This window comes from Branchiostoma lanceolatum, chromosome 1 (assembly GCF_035083965.1).
Source record: "Branchiostoma lanceolatum isolate klBraLanc5 chromosome 1, klBraLanc5.hap2, whole genome shotgun sequence".
NCBI classification, from domain to species: domain Eukaryota; kingdom Metazoa; phylum Chordata; class Leptocardii; order Amphioxiformes; family Branchiostomatidae; genus Branchiostoma; species Branchiostoma lanceolatum.
In genome coordinates, this window is record NC_089722.1 from 41,126,445 (window position 1) to 41,144,440 (window position 17,996).

The 17,996-nt window shown below is 41.3% G+C and overlaps 1 long non-coding RNA gene across 1 annotated transcript; it reads right to left on the reverse strand.

The window, feature by feature from the left end:
* Positions 1–15,142: 15,142 nt before the first annotated feature.
* LOC136423493 (uncharacterized) lies at positions 15,143–17,509 on the reverse strand. Its single transcript, XR_010753741.1, has 3 exons — positions 16,568–17,509; positions 15,934–16,042; positions 15,143–15,697 (listed from the first exon to the last, which is right to left on the reverse strand). It is a non-coding gene; the product is annotated as an uncharacterized lncRNA (long non-coding RNA).
* Positions 17,510–17,996: the final 487 nt, after the last annotated feature.

A 17,996-nucleotide genomic window follows, 5' to 3' on the forward strand; every position in this document is an offset into this window, starting at 1 on the left:
ACACACACGACAACGCACACACACACGTACACGCACACGTTCACGCACACGCACGCACACGGAAGCACACACACTCGCGCGCGCGCGCTACTCCTTGTTGAAGGTAACCATATAGTCTAGGTACGGTATTCACAAATACCTAAGTCAAGAAATTCTATATACAAGCCTTACAGTTGTTTGCTGTGTCGTGTCAGGGGTTTGTATGCATTCGCGGTAAGGTTATGTTATCGGTTACGCCAGCTGTAAAGTGGCTGTATGTATGTCGAGATCATAAGTCGAGAGAACTTTGACGGATCTTGCTGATTTTTGGTAGGTAAGTGGCGGTTGTATAAACGAAGGTCAATTTCGAAAATGGTTTATCTGGCGTTTTTCTAAAGTGGACTTTTTTTGTTAGTGTGTTTGTATGTAGACAACATAACTCGACGTATTGATGATGGATCTGCATGATTTTTGGTGGGTACGTAGAGATTGTGAAAACAAAGCTCAAGTTCAAAAATGGGTCACCTGGCATTTTCCTGCGGTACTGCAGTGGGCTGTTTATGTATGCGTGTTTGTTTGTTGACAGGATAACTCGAGAAGCTGTTGATGGTTGTGCATGATATTTAGTGAATAGGTAGATTTATTAAAGGGGAAGGTCAAGTTCGATGATGGGCCTCCTAGCGGGTACTTTAGGTACTGCAGTGTAGCTTCAAAGTTTGAGGTCGAATTTTCTGCAAGTGCTACGGTCATGATTTTTGTGTGGTAGATAGTCCATGCCACAAGTGAGTTGTGCACGTTTGGGCCCTCTAGCGGCTTGTTTGGAGCTGCAGCGGGTGTTTTTAATTTATTTGTTTTGACCTTTGGACATGAATAACTAGACTTATGGTCAACGGATCGTCTTGATTTATGGTATGTAGATAGCTCGATTAATGATTTACATAATTGAATATTCATTATGCAAATCAGGAGCTTATTTGCATAATTAGCAAGGAAAGTTTATAAATCTGCTGCCTTTCAAAATAGGACTCTCAAACATGTGACATATATAGCTGAAAAAGAGAGAGGTATCGATAGATACCAATAATGCTAATAGCTACCTATTTTGCATAATCAATGAGAAAATACTAATTGAAAATACCACAATAGTAAATGATTGGAATTTCATTCTTGTATCATTAGGAAGCTAAGTAAAGGTGAACAATATCAGACAAAAATCATGCATGACAAGGCCTCATTAACATAATTTATAAAGAAATGTCTACAATTCCCTTTCAATTTGCTATTTTTAAGTCTATATATTCAGGTTAAATTGCAACGACTGGTGACCTAGTTTACCGGAGCAGGCTCCCTGTGAGACGTCCCTGGAGGACACATGTGATACTTTACTTGCCTGGTGCAGGGCTCTGTTTTGACACAGCAGCCTTACGATCTAACGCTCTCCCTGTTGGAAGGTATAGGTTTGATAAAAACTGATTGATATGTCGACTATGAAAATAAGGGCATAATTGAAGCAAATACATTGCCAACAAATTGCCTTATTTTCTGTAGTAAAGATGAAAGTTATGATACCAATTAAGCAAAAATATTCTTACAGTGATTATTTTTATAACTCTTGGGAGAACTCGTGAAGGTATAGGTATGGGTTTGTTTTAAACTTTGAAAGAGAATACTAGTAACTCAAGAAGGTGATGACGGATCGTCATGATTTGTAAGGATGTACATAGTTTGAGTGATGATTTACATGATCGTATAAGAATCATGCAAATCAGGATCTGTGATGTGAAAAAGTATACAAACCCTTGTATTCCATTGTAGTCAAACACGTGACATGTAACTGAGAAAGAGAGGAATATTGATAGATATCAATTATGCAAACGAATACCTAATTCCAGAGTGGTAAATGATGGGAGATAATCAAATGTGGCGTTTGGGAGATAATCAAATGTGGACGTTATCAGACATAAATCATGATGGCCTCATTTACAAAATAAATATATGAGGAAATGCTACAATGGCCCTCTTTTCTATGATTTTACTTTAATGCTGTGTTTTGTGTAGAGAAAAGGATCACTTGAAATTCATGCAATCGAGGACCTTATTTACATACTGAGTGATAAGCATTCACTCGAAAAGGCTAACATCAGTCGGCGAAGGTATGAGGTCGTGGAGCTCTAGTTTTATCTGCTTCCCCCAAGCTACACGGAACCTGTAAGTTAGATCATACTGTTATGTTCTGTCAACAAAACATGAATATTGATTCTGTGCATGCAGTAGACATCTGTGTGTTCTCTTACGACCTGTTCACCTGCTAGTCTTTGTAACACAAACTCTCACTGTTCAGAGCTTAATGGAACCCGTTGTGGCCGATTTCAAAACGGAGAAATGCCCATTGGAGCCTGGATTCTTCGTCACTATAACCATCAGCTCAAAAGAAGCTCATAATTATCTTTTACATGTATACAGTGAAAGACATCACAGCCTACGACAACACGGTAACCGACAGTTCCAAGTCTGAAATGGTCCATTGTTAGCATATACACGTGTACATAGATTAAAGGATTGGGATGTCCACATTTTCAAGAGCTGACCCACACCCTGATAGATACCATTAAATCTTCACACGTAACATGATCTGGTCTACATGTGCACTATGGAGCAAGCTTTACTCACATCGCTTATAGCTCAGATAAGAAGAAAACTTCACAACGATTACACGGGTACTTAACACTGGGTGGCATACTCTAGCGAGACCGGCAGAGAGTTTGCTCGGCAGCCCTTGCACTTATGCCCGCCGACCTCGACAACCGCTCCGGGGAGTTGCCAGCCAACGCTACTCCTAGGCTGACAAGTCCCCTGCAGCGCTGCTCTAGTCATAACTGCTAGGGCGCCGCCGAACAACTTCTCTGCTGGCCACGCTAGAGTCTGGCACCGAGGGAAACAGGCACTTTGAATAGATTCAGTACTTGATGCCGAGAAAAGCAATAACAACAACAAAACAAAACAAAAAAACAGGCCGATCCCGACTGTCCATCACAAATTGCAGATCAACCAAAAAAAGTAGACTCGGGCTGGAAATGTCCACAGTTTCAAGAGCTGACCAACACCCTGATAGTTACAATTAAATCTCCACGTAACATGATCGTGTCTACATATGCGCAATGGAGCAAGTACCATCAGTCATACCTCAGATGAAAAGGAAACTTGCAGTTACATGGGTGCCGGACTCTTGCGGGACCGGCAGAGAATTTGCTCGGCGCAGCCCTTGCACTTATGCCCGCCGACCTCGACCAGCGCTCCGGGGGAGTTGCCAGCCAACGCTAGCGCTACTCCTAGGCTGACAAGTCCCCTGCAGCGCTGTTCTGGGCATAACTGCTGGGGCGCCGCCGAACAAATTCTCTGCTGGCCACGCTAGATTCTGGCACCGAGGGTAACAGGTACTTTGACTAGATTCAGTACTTGATGCTAAAAAAAACCCAGGCCAATCCCGACCGTCCATCACAAATTGCAGATCAACCAAAAAAAGTAGACTCTGGCTGGAAATTTTTGGCAAGGCCCACACGGGCTTTATATAGCTAGCCCTACGGCACCAGGTCCAACATGCCCCCGAGGAGCTTTGCCTTAATCCCCCTGGAAGGCCATTTAGCCACAGGGCTGTTCATTGAATTCAGTCAGAGAAGACCACCGGGTGGGTCTAGATGGCCAGGCGGGGATAGAAGCTCACAGTGCCGAGGATTCCCAGCCTAAGCCCCGGTATTCAGGTTAAGAAAATAGCAGCTACATTTCTGTCAAATGTTGGCCTGATCTTCTCTTGCTCAAAACTAGTCTTTTTCTTTTCAGCTTACACGGACCAACCTTATACTACAAAAATGAAAATGTAGACTAACCTGTCTTAGGTCTGTTGGGCTTTAGCCTTGACAAGTTAGCACTGATCGTCGAACAGAGAAACGCTTGGTGGGTGAAAACGCACACGGCCTCCGACCACAGCGTCTCGGATTAGAGCACGCACCACTTGGAGTGTGAACAGGCCGAGGTCGGTTTATTCGACTCGCTATTTGGACCACGAACGTGATGCTGCTGGTCCAAATATTAGCCTGAGTTTAGGGCAATTTCTATATTCTGCTGCCACTCTACCGAGCACACCTGTAAATATGGGACTGTCTCCGCCAAGACTGAGGCTGCAGGTCTGCTGGTAGGCGTGTTAGTGTAAGGTGGGGCTTCGCTCCGTCCAGACAAATATCGTCGGCAAAGCCCCACTAAAGGTCGCACATCAAATAAAGGATCACCAAGATGCATTGGTCCTTTGGACGCCAGACAAATATCGTCTGCAAAGCACGACTTAAGGATCCACATCGAACAACGGATTACCAAGATGCCTTGGTCCGTTGGACGCCTGACTTTGTACGAGTGCTTTAAAGTAACAACTTCGCTGTAAACAACGTGGCTTCAGAAAGGAAATGGATGTTTGCCGTTGTCGTCTTTATGTTTCGTATTATCTTGCCGGCTTCGCTGATAGGAGTAAAAGTCTACAGTGGAGACTTAGTCTGCAAAGCTCCGGTCTCAGGTTGTACATGCAATCGAGGATTGATAACATACCTCGGGTTTATTTGTCATGCTCTTTTAACGGGGGTTTTAAACTGTAAACATCGGATTTCTGTGACAGCCGTCTCATGTTTTTCATGATCTTGCTTTCTGATTGGTCAAAAGTGTAGAGTTGGGCTATATCTTTTAATACTATCTAATCCTGCAAAGAACGATTCACAAGTTTAACATCAAACTGAGTATTGCCAACACGCCCAGTGTGTACTGATCATACTCTTTGTACTGATATGTTTTTTTCGATCCTTCGCTGTACATTGTGTCTACAATGACGGGATTTCTAACTTTCTGTTTTTCATAATCTTCCTCCCATCGCTGATTGGTGAAAAGTCTAGTGTGGAGCAATGGCTCCTTAAGCCTAGTTTAGCCTGCAACGCGCCGGTCAGAAGTTTACAACAAATGGAGGGTTAGCAACAAACATTGGGTCTTCTGATCATGCTCTTTGAACTGGTGTTTTCAATCTCATCTCTTTTCGCTGTAAACATCTTGTCTACAATGACGGCTTCCTTTATGTTTTTAACAAGCTCGCTGGCTTTGCTGACTAGTCGGCCGATATCTTTTAATACTATTTAAGCCTTCAAAGAACAATTGACAAGTTTTACATGAAATAGAGGATTGCCAACAAACCTTGCGTCTACTGGTCATGTTCTTTGTACTGTTCTTTTTTTAATCCCTCGCTGTGAATTGTATCTGCGTGGTGACCTCTGACGATCGATTTTCTGTTTTTCACAATCTTTCTCCCATCGCCGATTGGTGAAAAGTCTAGTGTGGAGTTATGATCTTTTATAAAGCCTAGTTTAGCCCGGAAAGCTACAGTCAGAAGTTTTACATCAAATGGAGGATTAACAACAAACATAGGGTCTACTGCTTTGCTGGTGTTTTCAAAGCCTCCCTTGCGATTTAAACATAGTGGGTACAAGGAGGGGATTTCTGTGACGCTCGCCGAATAATTTCCATAATCGTGGCTGCTTTGCTGACAAGTCTAGAATGGGGTATACCGTGTAATACTACTTAAGCCTGTAAATCACAATGCACAAGTTTTACATCAATGGGGGATTGCCCGCTAGCAAACCTTCAGTCTATTGATCGTGCACTTTGTACTGGTGTTTCAATCTATACCTTTCGCTGTAAACATTGTGGCTAAAATGACTTCTGTAGCGACCGTCTTTATCAGTGTTCTCGACAGGCCATTTCAGTATAGGGGGTCCCTATGCTATGACTTGGAACCCCTATGCTGTGACCTGGACCCCTGTGTTTCAACCAGCATAGGGGTGTTTCTGGGGAGAAGCTTGTGAATCTTATAAAAAGTTAATACTTGACTTTAGAATGAGGCTGTGACAGAGGAAAAGTTTACTTCACAAAATTCATCCCTCAAAATGTAGGAATAGTGTCTCATTGCATTGCCATGGGTAACGAATTTTAAGATTTTGCGGGGGAAGATTCCGGACTCCCAACCGTTACCATGTCTTTGGCAAAGTTTGTCGCCTGTACCTGACCCCTACGTTGTGATAAAATCCTGGTGAGAATACTGTTTTTTGGCTTGCTTTGCTGGTCGGTGAAAGTCGGGGCATGGCTCATCCAAACGAATGTACTGTGTGTATACTGTGTTTATTTTTGATTTGATTTGATTTATTCGCACATATTAAAATCATTTTTCAGTACATAATGGAACAAGAAAATATACGTGCTGGGGGAAGAAAAAAGCCATAGTAGCTTATACAAGGTCTTCCCCCATCTAAATTAACGAAAAAATAACATAAATCTAACAATTAATAACATAATTATAGTAGTAAATGATAACAATAACAAATAAGACAATAATAATAGTAACAGAATACTGACAAAATAGTAATTGGTTGCAGATAAAGATATTGATAAATGATACTACACTGTAAAATACATGTTACTTTTCACAGATTGCTATACATTGTACTGTATTAATATATATACAGTGGATCATCATCATTGATATATATTGTTTGTATCAATATACATATATACCTAGTAGTCTACATATAATACACTGTAAAATACAGAAGGAAATTGTATTAACCTTAAGACATTAAGTCACACCTTTCGTGTATAAAGAAGTTCTTACCTCCTTCTTTTCCTATATCTGGTCACTCCAGGCACCTATAACATGCTTCTTGTGCTGCTCAGATTCAATCTAAGACATGAGGAGAAATCTTAAAGAGGGAGGTTCCACTATAAAACCACCCAATAAATTCGGCTAGTGTAAACTGTCTGGGCTCAGTCCACCACTGACTGGCATGCCGTGCACATGGGTGCCGGGGCTGGGCTAAGACACAGTAGAGTACGAAGTAGTTACTCTTCAATACACTTTGAAATTCAAAAACAATAGATGCAAGTTTCAGTTTTTCACATAAAAATCGACTAAGTATGCTTCCTCTAAACAGGCAGACTATATAGTAAAGGCCAGCCTGGTAGGGAAACATAGTCTGATGGTGACTGTAGCAGTGATTCTGGTCTTGCAGATTGATGACAGCAGTTCTTATATGAGAACAAGACACCGACTAACTTTTATCAATGATATTGCATTTCTAGATCTGTAACTCAGGCAAGTACAGAGCAAGATTGCACTGAATTCAAAATAATGGAAAACCTGGTCAACGCTTTGTATCAATTGATCTTTGACGTCAATATCAAGCTTGAGGAAAGTACTGTATGCAATATTTAGCCTTGCCGTAACTTTCTGGGGCCTTTTACATGGTTTGACAACGTTTTTTTAAACTAGTGGAAAACAACTCCATACCAATTTTCAAACTAAAACAGTAAATAATATGCAAATATCTTTCTGTTTTGTGTGGTGATGCAAGGCCTTTGTTTTCTGGCTGTAGACAGGGCTGGACTCCCATGGCTCTTAATTAGTTAATGTGATCTAGGGGTCAATTCAGCTTTCAAAGTCCTGGCAGAGGACAGCAGGGAGCATCTACATTGGTTTATGGTTATGGTTGTTCCCAGGGAACGACTTGTCCCAGTTTAAGACATTTTATGTCAAACCGCATCATATCACTAGTCCTTCACATCACCTGTACTGCATCCGTTAGAAATTTCACAATGTATTCTGCTGCTTAAAAGGATGTATTATGTACGCATTTAATTTCTAATGAATGATGACTCTTTTTAGAGGCATAATGCTGACAATAACAGCAACTTTAAAAGCACATAATACTGCCTACTGTCTCCATTTTGTCCGTGTCAAAGCAGCACATATCGTTTTGTCGGAATAATTAAGGAACAAAGTATCAAAATCGACCTGAGATGTCAAATATGTCAGAAAACTAAAAGGAACAGACACGCAGTTTTTGATATCTCTGATTTCGAACTACCATATTGTCTTATAGTTGACACAAGTTTATTTAAAGTTGATGCAAAACCTTCATTGTCCGGTGCTTAGGTTACCATGTGATCTGTATAACTGCAATACTATATACATACAGTAGGCGGCAAGAATAACGGTAAGATGGTCTTGTGTTTAGGTTTCTTGATGAAATGTTATGGATTCGAACCCCTGGCCCCAATGCTGTGCCCTCTAGATAGGCAGTTTACACCTTAATTTCTTTACTCGACTCAGGTGAAAACGAGTAAGAACGTCCTCTTGGATGGGAGAGATAAAGCTGGAGGCCCCGTGTTTGAGGAGAACCACACCTTGAGCACATATAAGATCTCACCGCACTTAAAGAAAAGAGTATAGGTATCCATCCCGGTGTGAGTGAATTGAATCTTACAGTCGTGTTTAAATGAACGGTGCACATGTATACTTGATAGGTAAAGATGAATAAAGATTTATTTTGCACTTATTTTGACAAAAAATGTTAGCTTCCAGACCTTTGTTCTCCCAAAAAACTCATGGGCTCACCCGAAACAGTTGATTATGCATGCTGAATTATATATATGCAAATGCCTTTTTCTGAGAAGGCGAGTCAACCACATATTAGGAGGTACAAGACATATTAATGTGTTACCACCCAAACCTTAAATCCATGGAAACAATTTAATCTAGCAGAAAATATGCTAAAAGTCAAAAATGTCCTCGCTAGTCTCCCCCAAAGGTTTTGGAGGTATTGTAGATTCCGAAATAAAACAGGTCCTGGAGTAAACAACGTGCTTTAGTATCAATATTCAAAGATCTAGGGTCAGACAATTAAGATAACCATATAAACAAGACTGAGCTAAATCTGTTTGCCACACCCTGTTACTGCTCAGCTGCTGAAGCACGCATCCACAAGCACAGCAGCAACAAGAGGACAGAAAATCCTTCACGACTTCCTCGCCCAGAAAGTGCCAACCGATGACGTTCCTGGCTAGACAAGTTTGAAAAACTTGAAAGGTAAGTCGTCTCTGTAAACAGAATTGGCACATTACTCATTTTGAGGTGATGATGAATCGGGCGATGCAATTATTTTGGAGTTTAAGCAGCGAATCCTTTCACATCGGAAAAATCCCATATCTCGAGGGTCAAGTCTGATGGGGGAGACTAAGAATTACCAAATGTGATTCAGCCTTAACTTGTAAACCAACATATTGAAATAAAACGTGCATTAGGTACTTAGATGCAGGTATTTCTAAAGTCTTAGTATATTTTTCACATACTGACCTGCACCAGGGTTAGAATAAGGCTGAATTGAAGATGAGTAAAAGGATGTGAAACTGCCAAACGTTAGATTCCCAAATCATCGATATCATGATATAAAAGGCAATACAAAAAGTTATACGTCGATAACATTACAATCTTTTCGTTAATTTTCACACATAGGCTTTAAAAGTTTAAACTACACATTTTAGAGAAAAACGGGCCATAGAGTAAACAACATGCTTAAGTATTAATATTCAAATATCTAGGCTCAGACAATTAAAGTAACAATATGATTATTGAATAATGCTGATGATATGTAAGTGAGCTGCACGGACGATTCAATTCAGTTTGAGCACCGAATCCTTTAGTTTGGATTAAGTAATAGACTATTCGCTATCTGGGAGGTCCAGGCTGTTCACTGAGATTAAAAGATTTTTAAAAAAGCACAGAGATTCAGCGTTCCGGTCAGGGATTGGAATACCACCTACATATGCAGGTTACTTTATCTATGTTGGTTGAAATTTACAATGTGTCTACTAAACCAGTACGAATTGTGAAAAGACAGTTACTAAAGTGGCATTCAGTAGACTATGTTAAACAGCTCAAATTGAAACGAGGTTGATCATCATCGATTTCATTTATGATTGTATTTCGACTACAGCGTGTCATACTTTGCGTAATTCAACACGTTTCATATAGATACCGATTAATCTTTTTTCTTTCATATTTGATATCCATTTTTTTCCGAAGGGAATAGGGGAATATGAATATATTTTGGCAACTAATGGAGTTGAAATAGACCTTAAAAGATTCTTTTTTGAACCATTCAGTTGATATATTATGTTATATAAACCTATAAAGCTTTGCATTACTACAGAAGACCAAAACCGCACCAACTCTATCCTTGGTTCTTGGACATTATCTTCTAATGTGATCTTGCTTAATTTTTGTCCTTGATGTATGGCATATGAAGAAAAAGAGGTAAAGATGAAATCAGAGGATTGGGACATGGGGGGAAACTTGTAACTGAGTAAGCTCACTCCCTTAAACTGTGCGTACCAAGGGTTGAACGTACACAGACGTTATCCTCAGATTCTCCTAAAAATGAAGTTCCGCATAATTTGTTTGAGATCCAAGAACCATCAAATTACATAGGTGCGGCCGAAACATACAAAACTGGCAGTGTTTGTAATGAATGTACATATATATGTAGTTGGGGGCCATTCTGTATATTCCTTTGATAAGACTAGCCTCATATTCAGCATACACATGCATGTCAGAGCTCTTCAACTGCCATGTGATATAGCACTCATTGCCATAACTACCTGCACAATTTTTGATGTTGAATTAGCAACTTTCCATTGCAAGTCCTGTTACTTACGAGAATTGTTTTTGTTTGCAGGACGTCATGAGAGGTACACTACACATGCTGATTTTCCTTCTCATTATACTGAAGGATGTAAAAAGCTGGTGGCTCATCCAGAGGTCAAAAGATGACTGCAAGAGTAAATGTAAACCCTTAGACTGCAAATGCGCCAAGATGGGCCTCACTAGCATCCCTCAGAACCTGCCAGCATCCATCTATGGTTTGTGTTTGCCAGATAATCAGATTACATATTTAAGTCGCTCAGAGCTCATAAGGTATAGAGACCTGGAAATATTGGACCTATGTGGTAACCAGATCACTGTCATTCCACCCGGAGTACTTTCAAATCTAGCAAAGCTCACAGTGTTGCACCTATCCAAAAATCAAATAACTAACATTCGGCCTGGTCAAATCTCAAATTTATCTAGACTCTTCGATTTGCAATTATCCCAAAACAAAATAACTAGCATTGAAACCGGTTCATTCTCAAATCTACCAAATCTCAGCAGTCTGTTCCTAGATTTAAACCAGATAACTGAAATTCCACCAAGTACAATCTCAAATCTACCCAAGCTTAGCTGGCTGTTCCTAGACTCCAACAAAATAACTGAGATTTCAGCAAGAGCATTCTCAAATCTACCACAACTCCGAAAGCTGCATCTGAACTCGAACCAGATATCTTTCCTTCCTCGGTCAGTATATAACATATTGGCATCTATTTCCTATGTAAACATTTCCGACAACCCCTGGCAGTGTGACTGTAGGATGGCGCCCTTCGGGTTAAGCATGAATGGGTCTCGTTCGTTTGAAAACCAGATAGTTTGTTCCCAGCCTGCCATGTTCTCTGGACAAAAGCTTAAAGATATGAACCCTAAAGACCTAAACTGTTCACTGGCAACAACTTCCACAATGGCACCATTCACCACACTGCCTGTTCATCCAAGTAAAATATCAACTGTGCCTCATGCTGGCCGATTGAAAAGTGGTACCAATTACTACGATATCACCGCTTTCCACACGTCTCGCTATCACCGGCACTTCAAGCAAAAGGATGTCTCTACAGCACGCCCTGTAGACACAACATTCACCACACTGCCTCTTGGTCCAAAACCAGAAAGCGACAATCCCCATGAATCTGATGTTACTAAGAGTCTTAGTTTCCCCCTAAACTGTACATTGGCAACAACTTCTACAATTATGGCATCATTAGCCACACTATCTGTCAATCTAAGTAAAATATCAACTGTGCCTGTTGCTGCTCAATCGGAAAGTTCTAACAGCTCCACTAACCACACCTTTCGCTCCAAATTAAATGCTGACTCAACAGCACGCCCTGTAGGCACAACATTCACCACACTGTCCGTCGATCAAAGTACTCTAGAAAGCCATGATTCCCATGAACCTGATTCCAGTCTTCCCCTACCCGTTCTCATTGGCTCTGTCTGCGGTCCAATAGTTGGTGTTCTCCTGATTGGCACAATAATTCTCACAACTTGGCACAAGAGGAGGAACGAAAATCCTCCTTCAGGTCCAAGTCCCAAAATTGTTTTGGATGATGGCAGTCCAGCTGCCTTACAGCCAAATCATTTTAACGAAAATGTACAAACATTAAAGAACGGAACCCAAACATCTGAAGCTGTGGGTCCAGCCAAACGTATAGACAGAAATATTGGTTTGACTGAAAGTGTTAGCAGCAAAAGTACCACAACAACTACTGTTACTGTAACGACAAGTGATCATTATTACCTGTATAAATACATGGATACGCAAAATCATCAGACAGGACAGGTTCAGTCTCAGGCCATCAATGAATCCAACACAAACACCACTAATGGCACTGACCAGACAGGGCAGGGTCACACTGAGGACACTGCTCATTCTTTGGATGTTAGGAATCTATCGCGCAATGCTCTGTTAGCTGCATTACAGTCAAATCCTATGTATGTAGACGTGAAAACACCACCAAATGACCCACCCTTTACTGAAATAACCAGTGGTTATGATGAGACAGGGCAGGGTGACGATCAGGCCATCACTGACCCCAAAACAAGCAGTACAGCTACTGTATATGCAGTTACCAGTGACCATCACTGCACGAAATGGCCTCGTTTCCCGGCGTATACGTACCGGTATTTTTCTGTATTTTTGTCGGATACTGACGGATACTGACGGATACAGGCGGATTCGTGTAAGATATCCGACAATTTCCGCACCGGTATATGGAATATTTCCGGAAGAATCCGAAAGTAAGGTATATTCGACGAATACGGAGCCGTACACAGCACGGAAATGCCACCGATCCTGACGGATACGAACAGGAAATTTTCTGTATTTTTGGCGGATACTGACGGATACAGGCGGATCCAACCTGACGGATCCGACTAAATGCGCACTGGGATATGGAATATTTCCGGAAGAATCCGAAAGTAAGGTATTTTCGACGAATACGGAGCCGTACACTGTACGGAAATGCCACAGATCCTGACGGATGCGTACATGGATTTTTCTGTATTTTTGGCGGATACTGACGGATACTGACGAATCCAACCTAACGGATCCGAAAATTTCCGCACCGGGATCGGGAATATTTCCGGAGGAATCCGAAAATGAGGTATTTTCGACGGATACGGAGCCGTACACTGTACGGAAATGCCAGAGATCCTGGCGGATACGTACAGGAAGTTTTCTGTATTTTTTAAAAGAAAATTGCGGATACTGACGGATACAAGCGGACTGTGATCCGGAACCTCAGATCCGGAGGAATACAAAAATAGGAATTTTCGACGGATATGGGGCCGTACATTGCACGAAATTGCCCAAGATCCTGACAGATACGTACAGTATGTATTTGCCACGGATACAGACTGATCCAACATACAGACTTTCTACAATCTTTGACATCTTGTGACTCTGAATATGTTTGTATTTGCCACGAATATGTACAAATCAAACACACAAAGTTTGATAGAATGGTTGATTATCTTCGCCGAGTACTTGTACTCGGGGAAGATTATGTTTTCGGTTGAAAAATCTGTTAGGTGGGTCTGAATGTATGTCAGGAGCATAACTCAAGAAAGCTTCAATGAATCTTTATAATTTTTGGTAGGTGTGTAGTGGTTGTGCAAAGGAAGGTCAAGTTCGAAAATGGTTCACCTTGCGTTTTTCAACAGTACTGCAGCGTACTTTGCATTTTTTTGTGTTTGTATGTAGGCAAAAAAAGTGACGGAAACATTGATGGATCTTCATGATTTTTTGCAGGTGTGTAGATGTTGTAGAAACGGGGGTCAAGTTCAAAAATGGTTCCCCTGGTATTTTCCGTCGGTACTGCAGCGGGCTATGTGTGGATGTGTATTTGTATGTCGCCAGCATAACTCGAGAAGCTGTTGATGGATCTGTATGATATTTAGTGGATAGGTAGGGTTTACAGAAAGGAAGGTCAAGTTCGATAATGGGTCTTCTAGCGGGTACCTAAGGTACTGCAGCGGAGCTTCAAAATGTAGGGGCATATTTTCTGAAAGTGCTATGGTCATGATTTTTGTGTGGTAGATAGTTCATGCCACAGAAAGTAAGTTCTGTAAATTTGGGCCCCCTAGCGGCTTGTTAAGAACTGCAGTGGGTGTTTTTGTTTTGACATTCGGACATGAATAACTTGAGAAGGGGTTGACAGATCGTCGTGATGTTTGGTATGAAGAGAGCTCAGATGGTGCTATACATAATCAATGATTAATTATACAAATCAGGAGCTAATTGGCATAATTAGTAAGGAAAGTTTGCTGCATTTCATATTGGGACTCTGAAACATGTGACGGTTTCCCCGAAAACAGGTCTTACAAACAGATGGCCTGGGAAAGTAGGTCAAATAAACAAATAGAGCACAGCACTGCTCTCCAAGCAGAGGTGTGGGTCCGGCTGTTTTTTCACACGTTTAGTTTAGGCATGTTTGTCCAAAGCACGTTGGCGACATAACGAAAAGGGGACAAAATAGAAAGCCCGAAAAAACACCTAAAAACATGTCAAAACACGGCTCTGCTTGGAGAGTACATTGCTCCAAAACTGCACCACTGCTAGGTACGGTAAAGTCACATTTACTATGTCTTTCAAAATGTGTATGATATGGAATAAAAATGTATTCTATTCTGATTCATATATATTGACTGCACCATTTCATCGTCACATTCAACTTATGACACTGCAATTTCAAACCTTTGTGGGCCCATAATTTCAACATACTCATTTTTTTCATGACCAGTTTTTTTTACATATATCAGCACACAAGACACTTACATTGTACACTAGTCCTGTACCACCAAATGATTTTTAACCCTATCTCCACCCCCCCTCAAAACTTACAAACAGCACATGGTGTATGATCAAATTTTCAGGGGGTGATATCAAAGCATGTAAATATGAATCACTATCCATAATAAGCCTTGATTATTTGGCGAAGATAATGTGTTCGAGGAACTCTAGTTATTCATAAATACGCGTGCATTCTTAATTTAACGAATTATCATTCAATGACAGGACGTTTTGGGAAAGCCTGAATGTAACATCATTTCATATTTCAACATATATGCATTTCTAAGTTCAAAAACTATCAAATACAATACGGAAGTTTTATGTGGCTAAATAATCCATTTCGTTGAAGACAGGCCGAGGGACATCCGCATACTCAAAGCACCTCTGCATATGCAGGTTAATGTCGGTAAATTGGGGTTATGTAAGCACAATTGTTATAAAATGTATTACAATTAACAACCATCACATCATGGTGGTAATATTTACTCCCGTATAGTGCACTTGGACCAAAAATTTCTACATGTTCTACATATTCTACTAAAGTAATGAAAGCCTTATTTGTGGCCAGTTCTTCGTCTAAAAGATATCAGATACAAATAATTTCAAATACAGAGGTTGAAAATAGAAACTTCAAAGTAACATTATACTGTCTGAAAAACTCCCATGATGACACGCCACATTTTACACGTAAGAAGTATATGCCGTGGAACTGCATGTGTATAATCGTCCTCTCCCCATTCTATGACTACATCTGAGTTCACTTCTTCCATGCACTCTTGGTAAGGTACAGGCAAGGCTGATTTCTTCTGTATCTAGCATGTTGGACTCAGCTTGGAGTTCATCTTGTGATGAACCAGTTCCTATATGATAAAACCAAATGATGAATAAATATCAATTCACATACTTAGTATTTAAGTAACATGTCACATGATTTTGACATAACTGTGATCAAGGAGGTTATATAGACTATATAACCTCCTTGCTGTGATGGGCTTCGTTTCATCACAGCAGCTAACAAAAAACAAGGGACAATGGGTATCCATCATGCCTGTCTCAGCTAACATTGAAGTGTACCGATGATGGACTTAAGCCTTACCGAAGGAGCCTGAGGTACTCTGAGCATCTGACAGCTGATTGCTTTGTTCCAAGCCAAGCTAAGGTCCTCACAACATGTGCTGCATTTGTGAAGGAAGTATCTGCCGATGCTGTATAGGATATATATAAAGGGAATCAATGACAAATATTAAACATATCACATAATCACATTTGTAAAAAATGAATCTGGCATCGTTTAATTGAATACGTAAAACTTACATTCATAACTTGAATATGATATTGATCAAACATGCACAGCTACAACTTAATGCAATAATCACTGAAACACACTACTACCTCCACATAAGTTCCAGCTCACTATCCACAAACTGTGGGACCTTTGTGGGACAAATACTGATGACATTCTCTTCCGTTACAGGATATCTTTAATTATCTTTCCCTCAACCGCTTGCTATGTTGTATCTGAAACGTTAACCAGACACAAATGTCTGTTGACCATTGGCAAGAACGAACAAATTGAAAGCTATAAATTTCCTAGATCCTAACGGTGTAGAAGTGCAGGTCGACTGGACAATTCTTAATGTCATGCAAATGCGATGATATGTCAAGCCACAATAGGAGGATAACTGACGTTCAAACTAGTTAGAAACAGGAATTTTCCAATTTGTACTTACCAAAGGGCAGTCTCTCTAAATGATGAATCGACTCCCTACCAACTTTACAAGGGGGAGGGGGGCGACGAATATTGCATGCACGAAGAAGACTACTTCGCAATGCCGCGCGTTTGAGTTTACACCGAATCCCCTTCGACTCTCAAGTCACTAAAAATCACTGGTCGACCATGGTAGACTCTGACGATGCCATGTTAAGCACAGAGAGTGATGAAACGCCGTTCTTGTCTCCGTGCTGTTCACCGACAAAACCGTTTCTCGCGCCTGACGTCATGACACGCAGTGTCTTGTGGGAGATTGGACACGAATCCGTATTCCGGAAACGTCAGGATTCGTCGGAATTGTTGGATCTGAGGTGCATCGGATCCAATCGGAAACGTTCCGTATCTGCTATGATGCACGATTGCGGATCCGCTGGATTTTTCAGGATCTGAGATCATGCCGTGCAGTGTGTATTTGTTGGTTAGGATCCGAAGCAACTACCGACAAACAAACAATCCGATTAATATCTCTGCCATATTGACAAATATCTGAAAACGAAGAATCCGCGCAAATATCCTCAGGTATCCGAGGCGCATCACGGATCCAGACGTATACGGCGTCGGAATTGCCGGATCTGAGCTGTACCTGGTATTTGTCTGAATTTGCTCGGAAACGTTCCGTATCTGTACCCGAAACGTATGAAGGATCCAGACGTATACGGCGCCGGAATTGTCGGATCTGAGGTGCATCGGATTCAATCGGAAACGTTCCGTGTCTGCTATAATGCGCAATTCCGGATCTGCTGGATTCGTCAGGAAATGAGATCATGCCGTGCCGTGTGTATTTATTCGTCAGGATCCGAAACAACTACCGACATACAAACAATCCGAACATTCCAAATATTAAAAAAACGAGGGATCCGCACAAATATTTTCGGGTATCCGAGGCGCATCACGGATCCTGAGGAATACGGCGTCGGAATTGGTCGGATCTGCGGGCACCTGAGTATCCGAGCAGTGAACTGGGATTTTTCCGGATTCGCTCGGAAACGCCATGAGGCCCGATTCCGGATACGTCGGATCCGTCAGGATACGTGGCCATTTCGTGCAGTGCATGATCAGACAGGGCAGGGCCAGTCTCCGGCTACCACTGATGAATTTGGTGATAGATATCTTCAATACAACACAGAGGTGGCCGCCTCAGAGCCTAATCCTGTGTACAAATGTAGAAATGATCAGACAGGGCAGGGCCAGTCCCAGGCTATCAATGTTGAATCGCCTGATAGTAAAAATCTCATATACAACACAGAGCAAGCTTCCTCGGAGCAGAGCCATGTGTACACAGCGTAAAAATGATCAGAAAGAGTAGGCTCAGACTCAGAATAACATTGATGAACTGTTGGATGGAAGAAATCTAATCTAAACCACAGGGCCAGCATTGGAGTAGAACA